Source organism: Peromyscus leucopus, chromosome 3 (genome assembly GCF_004664715.2).
Source record: "Peromyscus leucopus breed LL Stock chromosome 3, UCI_PerLeu_2.1, whole genome shotgun sequence".
NCBI lineage: Eukaryota > Metazoa > Chordata > Mammalia > Rodentia > Cricetidae > Peromyscus > Peromyscus leucopus.
In genome coordinates, this window is record NC_051065.1 from 130479605 (window position 1) to 130493309 (window position 13705).

Sequence of the window (13705 nt, forward strand, 5' to 3'; positions counted from 1 at the left end):
CAATGAGCCAATCTACAACAAGCTATGTTGGCGTACACCCGTGATCCCAGCACTCAGAAGTCAACAGGAGGAGGAGAAGGGGTTCATGGTCATCCTCAGCTACATAGCAAGTTCTAGGCCAGCTTGGGCTATGAGACCCTCTCTCGGATTACAAAAATTAATTTTCAAAAGGACAAACCTACCACTCCCCAATGTTAAGAACAATTTAACCACATGCTCAGGTTGCCTCTCCCCTTTCAATTAGAATCTGTTTTTAAATTGCCGGTGGGATCATAGCCTGTGCTGCAAACTAACGTCTTACACCAGATAACTGCCATTGTCTTCTGTCCTGCCTGCCTTCCTTGAGCAACGCCCGCATCGTTTCCTTGGAAAGCTTTTTTCTATTTTCCCATCCATGTGGTTTGCGTGGATGAACATGGACCCTACACCTGGCCAGTGAGAGCTGCTAAGATTCAGAGCTCTCAGCTTTCTTTTGGATTTTGTTCCTTTTTGAACAATGTTAAAGTCTGGGACAGACCTGTCCAAAACTGAAATTACTGAGGAGAAGGTGGGGGAGCTGGATTAGCGCTGAGTTCTAAGAGGAGATCAGCAACCTTGTGCTTTCCCCTGAAGTCAGCTCACCATGGCATTTGCCAAGGACCACTCTTTTGTGGTTTACTCTGTGGGACCTGCCTTCTAAGGTCACAAGCTTCTGAGTGATTTTTAAAACTCACCTCATAAAGCAATGTTAAGATGAGGAATGTTCACCTCTTGTTTTGGGGACTTCCCTCCAGAAATGAGGAGTCTGAAACCACAGCGTCCCAGTGAAATCTATACTCTAGCCAAGAAAGGAATGAATCATACACATAATAAATTAGTTAATTATAGAGTATGTTAGATGTTAGTGAGTGCTATAGAAACAGGGACATGCCAATCAAAATAAGAAAGATTGGGAGAGGGGGGAGAAAGCTGCCTTGTGGCCACATTGGACAGGGTGAGCCTAAAGAAAAGACTTCATGTGGCAGAGAGCTAGCCAAGAAGATGCCTGAAAACCGGGTATTGCAGAACAGAGCAGTAGAGATCGGAAGGAGGCCTGGTGGATGACAATGACCAGACAATCAAGGGTGGTCACCGAGGACCAACATGCCTGTATTTAACATTGACATTTATAAGGCATATATTTATTTATCTACTGCTGTGTAACAAATGATCCCACACTTGAAGCATCTCCACACAGCAGTGACAGTCCAGTTCTCAGAGGTGAAGCACTTTTCTGAGCCAGGGTCTCCCAGGAGGTCATTAGTTTCCATGCTGACCAGAGGCACAGTCATTTAAAGGTGCAGTTGGAGACTAGAGGTTCTGCTTCATTTTCAAGGCTATGAACAAAGGGCCTCAGAGTGCCTGGCCAAATGGATAGGTCCCTAGAGCTGCTAAATGGCCCTTGCAGAGTGTGCTTGGCCTCTTTCAAACCATGGACCCAAGATAAAAACCCATATGCAGTCTGTGAAGTGACACAGTGTGTCTCCATGGGAGGACACTAGGGAATTTGTATCAACAGACTGCAAGTTCTAGAATGCACTGGCTAGATTTGGAGTGTGGAAAAAGTTGAAAGACAGAAGGCAGCAGCTTTCCACTGGGACCACAAACATCTAAGTCCCTGGAAACTTGCTGGAAATCCAGACTCTTGGGCTTGACTCCATCCCTACTGAGTCAGAAAGTAATTCAAGCCTGTTGGTGCGGGCCTGAGGAGCCTCCAGATGGGAATAAGGGGCATACTTTTTTGGAATTTAAAGTGAATGAGCAAAGGATTGGCTGGAAGTTTGCAGGAGGAAAGGGTATCATTGTAGTGGCTGGAAAAACCATGAATCAAGGATAAATGAGATTATTCTTAGCTGTAAGATGAACAGTTCAGGTAAGTCTGAATGCTCAGAAAGGATAATATGGAGGGTGGTTTGGGGGGCTCCCTTGTTACCCTTGGAGGGTACAAAATATCTCCACAAACTATCTTTTAGTGACCAGTATCTCTCCATTTTGTCTTTATCAAATCTTTTCTTAAAAGGGTAGAGGAGTGACAGAAAGCCTTTGTAAATCATTTAAATGAATAAAAGAGAATGTATTTTCAGATTAAAAAAAAATCAGAAAGTCTGGTGGTTCACAGTAAGAATCCTACTCTGTGTGTGTGTGTGTGTGTGTGTGTGTGTGTGTGTGTGTGTGTGTGTGTCTTCAGTCTACATAGTTGCCTCTTGCCCCCTTTATGAATTATTATGCTGGGTTCCCTGTGTTTGTGGTTAAAAGAGCACACCCTCACATGTCAGTGAGCATTACAACACTCATTTACAATTTCCAGGATATTTGGGGTCATGTAGGTATCCTGATCATCCATGCTTAAGATGTGGTATCAAAAGATGCAATATGGATTCCAGGCCAAAGGAAAGGGCAAGATTAGGGGGAGCATTTCTCGCAGGAGTGCTGTGGGCTGGGCCAGACTCAAAAGCAACTTCTATTAACACTTTGATCCAAATTTAGAATCTCAAACAGTTTCTCTTAATAAATACCTCTAAACCTTCTTTCAGATGCAGAGTGGGAGAGCTCCTTCGCTATGTATTTCCTTTCTGATATTTTTAATCACAGATTTAGTAATTGTAAAAAGCTTTTTTTTTTTGATGAGGGGTAACTCTCTTATCTCAAACTACAGTAAAATACTTCTGTAGCAGTCAACAAACTAAAATATTTCCTCACATTAACTTAAAATAGCCGTTCATTGAGAATTTATAAGACTTTGTGTGTATATGAGTATGGATAAGTAGGTAGATTGGAGATAGATAGATAGATAGATAGATAGATAGATAGATAGATAGATACATACATACATACATACATACATACATACATACATAAATGGATAAATACATACATACATACATACATACCAACTGATAGATGGTAAATAGATGATAGATAAAGAGCAGTGATAGAGATAAGAGACATAAATAGATTAACAGTAGATAAGAAATTATATTGATGGATGATAGATGATAGACAGATTAAAAGATAGGTGATAGGTAGACAGATTGATAGTAGATGACAAATTGATAGATGCTGAGAAAGAGAGAGAGAAACAGTAGATGGATGGGCAAATAGACAGATGATAGACAGATGTGTTTATCTGAACCAACTGTATGTGAGTTCTGTACACAGTCAAGGTATACCCCATACCTCTCATAAGAAAGCACTTCAGAAAGGAACTTCATAAGAAGCCCTTTCTACTTCTCAGGCTCCAAAAATATTTAATTATACCAATTTTTCTTAATTTTAGTAACATTTTCATCATTTTGAAAATTGTTTATACATATCTTCTACAAATATTTTAACATATTTTTTTCTAAAATACAAGAAAGGAACACGGACCTGAAAAAGCTAAAACCAAATAACAGGACTCATTGAAAATAAAGTGTGAAAAGCCTGGAGAATGCCTATGAGTTGACTACCTGCATCTGGGATGACTTCCCCAGCATCCCTCTGGGTCCTCAGCTGGTCTGCCCAACGCCATTCTTCTTTCTTCCTCACTCACTTTTGGTACTTACAATATTTTTCTATCTTATGTCTCTGGAAATGATCTGGACATCAGTTGTACTGTATGTGTTTTTATAAGGAAGGCTGTAGAACAACAGTGTGTTGTTCATGCAGACAAGTGTCAGAAGTGCCACTGATGTTGCTGCTGTCACTGTCCTTTGAGACAGACTCACTCCATAGACCCGGCTTTCCAGAAACTCACTGTGTTAGCCCAGGCTGTCCTCAGACCCACAGCGATCAACTTGCCTCAGCCTCTGAAATTCTAAGATTACAGATATGCTTGTCTAGATTTTTTAAAATATAATTATACAGCCCTAATTTTTAATCACAAATTATCCTTATTGTGGGATATTTTAAGGAAATAAAAACAGGAATAAAAAATTTCAAAACAGCAGCTGGGCAGTGGTGGCACACACCTTTAATCCCAGCACTCTGGATGTAGAGGCAGGCAGATCTCTGTGAGTTGGAGGCCAGCCTGGTCTACAGAGCAAGATCCAGGATAGGCACCAAAACTACACAGAGAAACCCTGTCTTGAAAAAAAAAATTCAAAACAGCAGTCAAGTCCAACATGGCAGCACTAGCACTCAGGAGGTTGAGGCAGGAGAATCACCAAGAGTTTGAGTCTGGCCTGGGTTATATAGCATAAGGCCAGCTGGGGCTAGACATCAAAACCCTGTCTTCAATATTAAAGTAAGGGCTGGGCAGATGGTTGAGTGGGTCGGAGTGTATCCTGTGCACACATGAAGACCAGCATTGAGATCCCCAACAGCCTGTAAGAAGCTAGACATGCTCACACATGTCTGTCACCCCAGCACTGGGATTAGGTGAAGACAGGAGGAACTCAGGACTTGCTGACTGCCAGCAACAGAGAGGCCACCTTACAGTCTTCACACTCACTCACATGTATACAGGAGCACACGTATACACACACACACACACACACACACACACACACACACACAAATACATAAATGTAAATAATAGTAGTGGGTTGGGGATTTAGCTCAACGGTAGAGTGCTTGCCTAGCAAGCACAAGGCCCTGGGTTCGATCTTCAGCTCCAAAACCACTCACACACTTGTATACAGGAGCACACATATACACACATACAAATACATAAAAGTAAATAACAGTAAAACAAAACAATATCAAAAAGCAGTCTTGTCATGTGGGGAAAAGGGCTTTTCTCTCCTTTTGTTTTGTTGTTGTTGTTCAAAAATTGATGTGCCAGTGCTTTAATGATTCTAGATTGAATGTAGACTATAGGTGTTTCGGATGTTTTTATAATCTGGTTTTAAATGGAATTATTTTTCGATGTTTTTTACTGGAAACTGACCTGGCTGTGAGTTATTTGAATTATCTTTGTAGTGGTGTAGGAGTGGGGAGGCTGGAGGGAGACCCTCCTCAGTGTTTCATCTGGTCACCATTCCCCGGAAAGGCAGGAGGATGCAGTGGGTCTTACCATGACTTGAGGAGACCCAAGTTTCTCTTCCATTTCCATGAAAATGAAAGGCTAACAGCCATCCCTTAGACCAAGGCTTTTTACAAGCTCTGACTTTCAGAGCTTAATGCCAAAACAAATGGTTGCTCTTTAAGTTCTGAGCCAGCATATTTCTTGGTAACCCCCTCTTTTTACACACCTACACACAGCCTCACACAGTCAGTTTCCTGGCCTGTATCACACCACCTGTGTCTCATTCTGGGCAGTTGAGGTCAACAATCAATAAAACTCTCCTATCACTTGATATTTCCTTGATGCAAAATTGGTTCAAAAAAATTATGATACCAAAAATAAATGCTGAATTTGATGTATATATTCTACAGAGCCACAATATTTGTAACTAACGCAAGCTCCTCACACAGAACGAATTCACAAGACACGAGTTTCTCATGCATTAAAGTGTATCTAAATTAGGAGGGGTGAACTTGACAACAATCAGAAGGAAGATAAAGGACGCAAAAGCTTGCCGGGAAAAGAAGGGATAAGTATAACCATCCTGAGTGTGAATAATCTACCACAGTGCTTTAGGTAAGATAAAGACAGCACCTGCCCAGCCAGCTCCATCACAGTAGAAAAACAAAACCAGAAACAAGCCAGAGCCAGCCAGCAGCCCTGTGTGTGGATGTGCTCTGTCCCTGACGGGGTTTGGACAGGGTTGAAGGAGGAGCGTATGGGAGGTGTTATAGCTTGAATCTGAAATGTCTCCTACAGGCTTCTGCTCAGAACAGTTGTTCCCCAGCGGGTGATGCTATTTTGAGAGGAGCCGAGGAGCCTCTGGGAGGTGGGGACAGCTGGCGGAAGCAGGTCTCTAGAGATGAGCCACTGAAGGTCTCAGCCCAGACCCTAATCTGGCCTTTCTCTCTGCTTCCTGGTGGGCCATGATGTGAACAGCCTCCGCCACCCGCTCCCACAGCCGCGGTCTGAGCTACCTCCTAGGCATTCCCTAACATGATAGATCCGAGAACTCTCGAACCAGAAGCCAGCATAAATAAGCCTTTTGGCCCTTCCAGTTGTCCGTGTCAGGCTCGGCAGTCACAGTACAGCAAAGGGGAAAAGAAATCCAAGGCTGACGTCCCCTCCCTTCTTAAAAGGAGCAGCCGTGTTCCTCCCGCCCTGATGGACCTTCTGGAAGATAAGGAAAGAAAGGGGGTGGCCCCTCCCCTCACTCTCCACGGCTGTCATCAAGTCCCTGGGCCAGCATTGCTCAGGACTGTCGCCTGCACAGCCTTTATAGACACATGGTCCTTCCCAGCATGGGCCCGGACTACGGCCAGCTCTCCCCTCCCGCTGGAAAACGGAGTCACTTCCCACTGCCCTCTGCCTGTTCTTCCCCTACAAGCAGCAGCAATTTTCCAAAACCAAGCATGGAGTCATCTTATCTCCATCCATGGTCCACACTCTTTAAAAACAAACATGCCATACTCCTCATCTAGCCGTAGAACGCCCCCGTTTCCTCCACGAAGAGGAGGAAGTGAAGTCCTGACCTCGTCAGTCATTTCGAAACTAGTTGTTCCAGGAAGTAGATAAAGTCTGAGTAAATGTTTGTTGTTGACATGGGCACGGCCATGTCGAGGACCCCAGTGCCTCAGACCCACGGAACGACAAAGCCTCCCCTGAGTGAGGTTCCAAGGTTTGGAAGTCTTCCTTCTGCCCAGGTATGAGTGTTTGTTAATAACTGACCAGTGTGTGCAGAAGTGAAGAGCCGCAGCTTCCTCCTCCCTGATCGCCGCAGCCTGAGACGGAGAATAAACTCCAGGAGTTTCCAGGTTGCGTGGTAGGGGCCCTCTGTCAGAGAGCAGACTTACCCGACACCAGCTTTTCTGTGTGTGTGGCTGTCATTTCTTCATTGCTGTGTTGTGCCGGCCACATTGGTATGGAGGATAGAGCAAATTGTATTATACGGTACACACTTTACACTTCTCTACTTCCATAGCCACTGTTCTTAAGACTCAGAATAGCCCTTCCTGCCTCCCTTCTGCCGCCTTGTCTGCCAGTGACTTAGTTCAGCAATTCCCTGATAGCTTGTTCCCAAAATTCAGAGGACGGGGCTTGTGGTGATATATTGTGTCCCCCAATATATTGTGCACCTAATAAAGCTTATCTGAGGATCAGAGGAAAATCCAGCCACTGTATTAAACATAGAAGTCAGGCAATGGTAGCACATGCCTTTTATCCTAGCATTCAGGAGGCAGAGATCCATCCGGACGGACCTCTGTGAGTTCAAGGCCACACTGGGAACAGAGCTAGGTGCAGTGGCACACACCTTTAGTCCTAGCACTTCTGGAGGTCTATACCGACAGACAGGAAGTAATGTAGCTGGGTGGAGAGAGGAAGTGAGATGCAGAACAGAAAGACATATAGGGGTGGTTATACAGGAAGTAGTTCTCTTTGGCAGCTGAGGAGTTGGTAGGGTTAGGTTGGCTCTGGCTTGTCCTATTCCCTGATCCCTCTGTTTTCACCCCAATATCTAACTCCAGGTTTTTATTAATAAGACTGTTTAGCAATTCCTCTTACAGGGGCTCCACTGAAGAGTCCCATGGAGAAAATAGATGGAAGTGTGCTAGTGCCCACTCCTGTTCCCAGGCTCCCCTCCCGGCTGAGCACCCTGCCTCGTCTGCTTCAGTTCCCTGTTCTTCGGAAGCCGCCCATTGGACTTCAGGCCCTGGAGGAAGATCATCACTGGTATTCTATTCTCCACAGTACACCTCAGTCATGTGCTCGGGGTCCGCTGGACACCCTGACCAGCCAGGACAGTTTGCCTCGGAGAACCTCTCAGAGACGTGGAGCACAGCCAGTACCCTCGGCCGGGCAACCTGTCTTCGTGTTGAACGAAACAGTCCTTGAGACCAAACGTGTCATTTCCCTTGTCAAAATGAAAGCTGTAAATTTTAAACCTAATGCTTAATGTATCCAGATATTGAACACAGGGACTTTTATCCTCTGCTTAATGGTCTGTCTAAAAACATCAAAAAAGATTACTTAAGAAGTCTGGGCCTCAGAGGTCCTATAAAATTACATGAATCCACCACCCCCCACATACCATCTCTTCCAAGTTTTAAAAAATTTATTGGAAAACACTTATGCAATATTTTAAATATTTTTTTTCTTCCCCTCAGATACTGAGTCTGGTGTGTTTGATTGCAGGGGGTTAAGAAAGCAATGGAGTATGATGAAATTTTATTAGATTAGAATCTAAAGATTTAATAGCATCTGCTTCTGGGAATGAAGCAAACCTTATTCAGCATCTTCTAGAAAAGAAAAATGGACAAGCTCATCTCTCCCTCCATAACCTAACATCACAGTAAGGACAGAGGACACTTATTGAGTTCTCTAAAAGTCAGATGCGTGTAGGGACTGATTAAAATGGAAGCATGGGAAAGATACTCCAAAGAAAGAGCTCAAATATAATTATTTTCTCCAATACAGGGAGACCATGGTAAAGGGGAAATGCTAAGATCTTAGGAATGGAGAAATTGACCATTGGACCTCAATGTTGTCAAAAAAAAAAAAAACCCTCACAAATATTATGACTCTGAGGCCTTTCAAACGACCCCGTAGCAGTTGGGAAGATGGCTTGGCGAGCAGAACACTTGCTCCACAAGCATAAGGACCTGAGTTCGGTCCCCAGGACCCACGTAAAAACAGCTGGACATGCTGAGACACCTTGTCATCCCAGCACTGGGATGGGGTGCAGGTAGATCCCCATGACCCTGGCCAACCAGCCCAGTCAAAACAACTGGTTCCAGGTAAAAGGGTAAAAGTGATGCGTCTGTCACAAAAAAAGATAAGGCGGGGAACAGCTGAGGAAGACATCTGAAGCATAGTATCACACACATGTGCTCACACATACCACACACATACCACACACACACACACACACACACACACACACACACACACACACACACACACAAACCGCCCATAGCCCATAGACAGAACGTCAGTGGTAAGATACAACACAGTTTACTTCCAGCATCGTAGGACATGTTTCTAAAAATCCTTTATTGAGAGAGGCAGACTCTTCATGGTCTCTAGGGTCTGGGAAGCATGTTGGTGGTTGTTCTGGATTCTGGTTTCATGTAGTGTAGTGACATTTTTATACAGTTGCAGCCATGAGCCATGGAGTCTGGATGGATAGAGACTGCTTTTGCTATTCTGTTATATCTAGGTCCTGGGACTGTACACTACCCAAAGAGCAGAGTTACTAATTAGGGGACTCAATGTTTGGAAAATGGCAAGCTTCCAAGTTCCTCCCTAATGCAAAATTTCCAATATTTTTAAAGCACCACGGAGTCACTGATGGCAACTGTATTATTTGCTTTGTTTACCTTAAGAGTGCTCCCTTGTGGGGTTTTTTGTTTTGTTTTGACAAAAATAGCTCCCGTCTAGGCCCTGGCATGGAAGGGCCCCACTTCAGTGCCCCATGTCTGGCTTCCCTGGGATGCCTCAGACTCATTAAGAATCACTCCTGGGCGGATGCAGCAGCCAATGGGTTAATGAGGTTGGGCAGCCTCAGCTTGCCAGCAGCTGCTTAAGCAGCAGGTTCAGAGAGCTCTGTTGATTTTCATTCTCTACTGCTGAGTGATGGAGGGTCAGGATACAGGGGAAGTCTAGTCAGGCCACAACCCGTGCTCTCCAACAAAGGAAAACAATGCTGTCTGTGCCCTGGGGCAACGAGTCCTCCGTGATACTGGGTAAAAGGGCGAAGTCTGAATATAATTTCATGCTATAAGGGGTTGGAATGAGGCAGCAGTTGAAGGTGGGGGGAGTCCAGCATTGTTCTGATTCTCTATTGTGGAAGCTGAAGATTCCATAGGAACTAATCCAGAATCAAAATACCCATTTGAACTATAATTAGACATATCTTCATTAATGCTATTGACTAGTCCCTAGTATTTCTAACTGGTCACTTTTGATCTCTGAGATCATTTGGTAGATACACACACACACACACAAACACACACACAAACACACCTGTATAAATCTTTTTTATAAAATATACAATGCTTTTTATCAAAATCCTGTTTTCAAAGATGCAACGATTTTCAGAGGGTGAATTCTTCAAGTTATGGTCGTTTGTTCATGCAATAAACCAAGACCATTTCTTCCTCTGATACATCTAATTTTTTTTGTTTTGTATTTTTGGGACAGGGTTTTACTCTGCAGCCCAGGCTGACCTCCAACTCATGGCAATCTTCCACCTCCAGAGTATGGGGATCACAGGCTGGAGCCATCAAGACCAATGTGGACATCTAAATTGACACCCTAAAGCTTTGCCTTCCACCATCTCCCCCAAGGTAGGCAGGCCATCCACAGAGAGTGTGAGTAAAACTTCAGACTCCCAAGGCTCACCACCTGTGGTGGATCTGTATGGGACCTGAGAGCTAACTTTTCTGGAAACTTCACCCAGGACATATCCACCAAGGCAGCCATGTTTGGAGTGGTCCAGCACCAGGATGGCTCATCTTAACACTCTCCTGCCTCCACCTCCATTGCTGGGCTTCCCTCTTCGTGACATCAAACTCGCCACGCTCTCTAGCTTTGGGACCCTTCTACAATCTCTCCTGAGCTACCTCATTCAGCCCCCTGACACTGAGTGATGTCTCTTAGCTGATAAAACACGATTTCCCCCTAAAGTCATGATCAAGCATCTACTTCTAGCCAACAACTACCTCTTTCTTCAACGCCACACCTGGTCCTCTCCAGTGTTCACCTAACATCTTACAAAGTTGTCACATCCGTGTCCTTAGCCGTCCTTCAGTCCCCCTTCTCTCGTTCCACTCCAGCCCCGCAGCCAACCTTGCTTGCTCACCTTTCAAAATGTCCCTGGAACCCAGTCCGTTCTCACTGCCTACCCCAGCCAGCCCCCTCCCCCCTCTGCCTCTTGCCTGCATTATTATCACAGCTCCCCCTGGACTGCCTCACTCCCCGCCCCTTACTCAGAACAAAAAGCGATCCTTTGAAATACACGTTACTTCTCCTTGCTTTTTCACTCAGAACTCTCACTACATGATTCAGAATAAAACTTGGAGCCAGGCAGTGGTGGCGCAAACCTTTAATCCCAGCACTCGGGAGGCAGAGCCAGGTGGATCGCTGTGAGTTCGAGGCCCCGCCTGGTCTACAGAGCGAGATCCAGGACAGGCACCAAAACTACACAGAGAAGCCCTGTCTTGAAAAAGGAAACAAGCAAACAAAAAGAACAAACAAAAAACCTCGGGGCGGGGGAAGGGGGGGTCTTATACAATCACATCAGGTAGACAAATCCTGCCATGTCCTCTTGTGCCTCACACCCAGCGTGCCAGCGATTTCCTCCTCACTTGCTCCTGTCACACTGCCACTCTGCTTCGCCGTCAACGCACCTGTCTCTGCCTCGGGGCCTTGACACATGCTGTTTCCTCTATGTGAAACATCTCCGTGTCAGTCGTTTGCAGGTTTCACGCCTCACATTGTCTACTTCTGTGCTCAGATGTCCGTGGAAAGCCCTATGTCTCCATTCACTAGCAGCACTGGGCTGCTCACGCCTCTGGGCTCAAATCTCTGATGAGCAGCATCTTTCCCTTCCACCTTTTTGTCTGGACACTGACCACCTCTGCAGCGTGCTATACGTCCATGCAAGCCTGGAATGCAAGCTTCACAAAGAAACTCCTTTCTCTGCACTGTTGCATTGCTAACACCAGGAACACCTGCCTGGCCTGTGTGTTCCAGGAGCCAGGCATATGTTCATTGATGATATGAATGAACAGTATACTTTAAACTGGAAAATGTGCCTTAATCTGCCAGAATTGACCCATTGCTTTTCCTCTCTAGCAACGATCTGTCATTCTTCTGAGCCTTCAGGCAGTTTGAGAACAAGTGCAACAGGTTTGCAGTATTTAAGAGAATAACCTGGGCAGAGAGATGGCTCAGAGGTTAAGAGCACCGACTGCTCTTCCAGAGGTCCTGAGTTCAGTTCCCAGCAACCACATGGTGGCTCACAGCCATCTGTAATGAGATCTGGCACACTCTTCTGTATACATAATAAATAAATAAATCTTTTAAAAAAGAGAATAACTTAAGTGGTTTGATTAAGTAAAGAATATGGGACCTGTCCTTGGTGCATGGGCTGGCTTTTTTGGAGCCTGGAACCTATGCTGGGACACTTCGCTCAGCCTTGGTGTAGGGAGGAGGAGACTGGATCTGCCTTGGCTAAGTCTACCAGGCTGGGCTGATTCCCCAGGGGAGACTTTGCCTTGGAGGAGGTGGGAATGGGGGGTGGACTGGGGGGGAGGGCTGAGGGATGGTAGGAGGGAGGATGGGGAAATCCGTGGCTCATATGTAAAATTAAGTTATTTATAAAATAAAAATATTAAATAAAAAAAAGAATATTCAAAAGACAAATTGCATAGGTTTTAGTAAGTTCCTGAAAAAGTCCCGTTCCATTCTACTTCCTCATACCCTTTTATCCTGGACACTTTGGTCCTTTGGTGCCCAAAAATATAAGCCTGAGGAAACATCTTGTTGCACAACTCTAAGCAGAGAAAGAGCTATTGAGCCAGACTATCAAGCTGGTTGGGCACAGGTAGCCAAAGTGTTGACCAAAGAATGCAAATTTTTAGACACTGGGTAACTGCATAGAGTAATGCTGCCTGTCTGCAATACTACCACAATTAATTAGCAAGCTCAGGACTTCTCACATTTCATAAATACAAGAGGCAGCAAAGCCTGAGAGTTAGGTAAAGGGACCAGTACTAAAATAGCTTTCCAAAAACAGACTGCAGTTCATAGACACCACTCATCCCTTGCACCAAAAAGGGAAAAAAAAGTATTTGAGCTTAAAATGACTCTTCTCTGTAGCTATCTGCCCAACTCAGTTTAGCTTAACTCAAGTCGGTTGAAACTCGTAGACTCTGAGCCCAGCCTTCTCAAGGGCAGTGACATTGACAGCTGACCTGGGGACCATGTTGCATGTTTTCTAATGCTACTTGTCGGACTGGAGCTTGCAATGAAAAGCAACTATTAAAGAAAAATAAATGTGTGCAGAGATTAGAGTCCGCATTTTGAAATGTCAGTAAATACAATATTTTTATGACAGATCATAATGACTTGTAAAAGGCAGCCATATGTGTATCAAGCTCTTAATCCTCCACATTTTTTTTTCCTTTAGAGGGAAAAAAAACTTTCATTTTTCAATCTGAAGATAACAGCACTAAATGAGAAGTTTCAATTTGGGGGAGGGATTCAGAGAAAACCAGACGTCCTCAGCCCTCAGATTTCTCTCTTTCAAAGAGAAACAACAGGGACATTCCTAGCTTGAACGCTACTGTCATATCACACCACCCAGAGCAACAGAAAGATTTGAGAAAAAGAAATCAAGGCTAGAACATTAGAGTCAGCTCCAGACTTTAATGTGCTGTTTCACTACTTAGCAGTGCCTCCGGGCAGTTTGCAGGTGTACTTTCACAAACAGCACCATTAACAGAATTTTACATGCCCGGGTCACTTGACTTCGATCCCAAAGAAGTCTTAAAACACTGCACAAATGACAGACGTGAGGCTATGTCCCTGACAGCCAGCCACTTCTGGGGAGGAGAGGTGATTCTTGAGATAACCACAGACGGTTTAGGGCAGTTCAGAGACAAAGAACCAAGGCGAGCCAGGGTCGTTCTGCTAGCC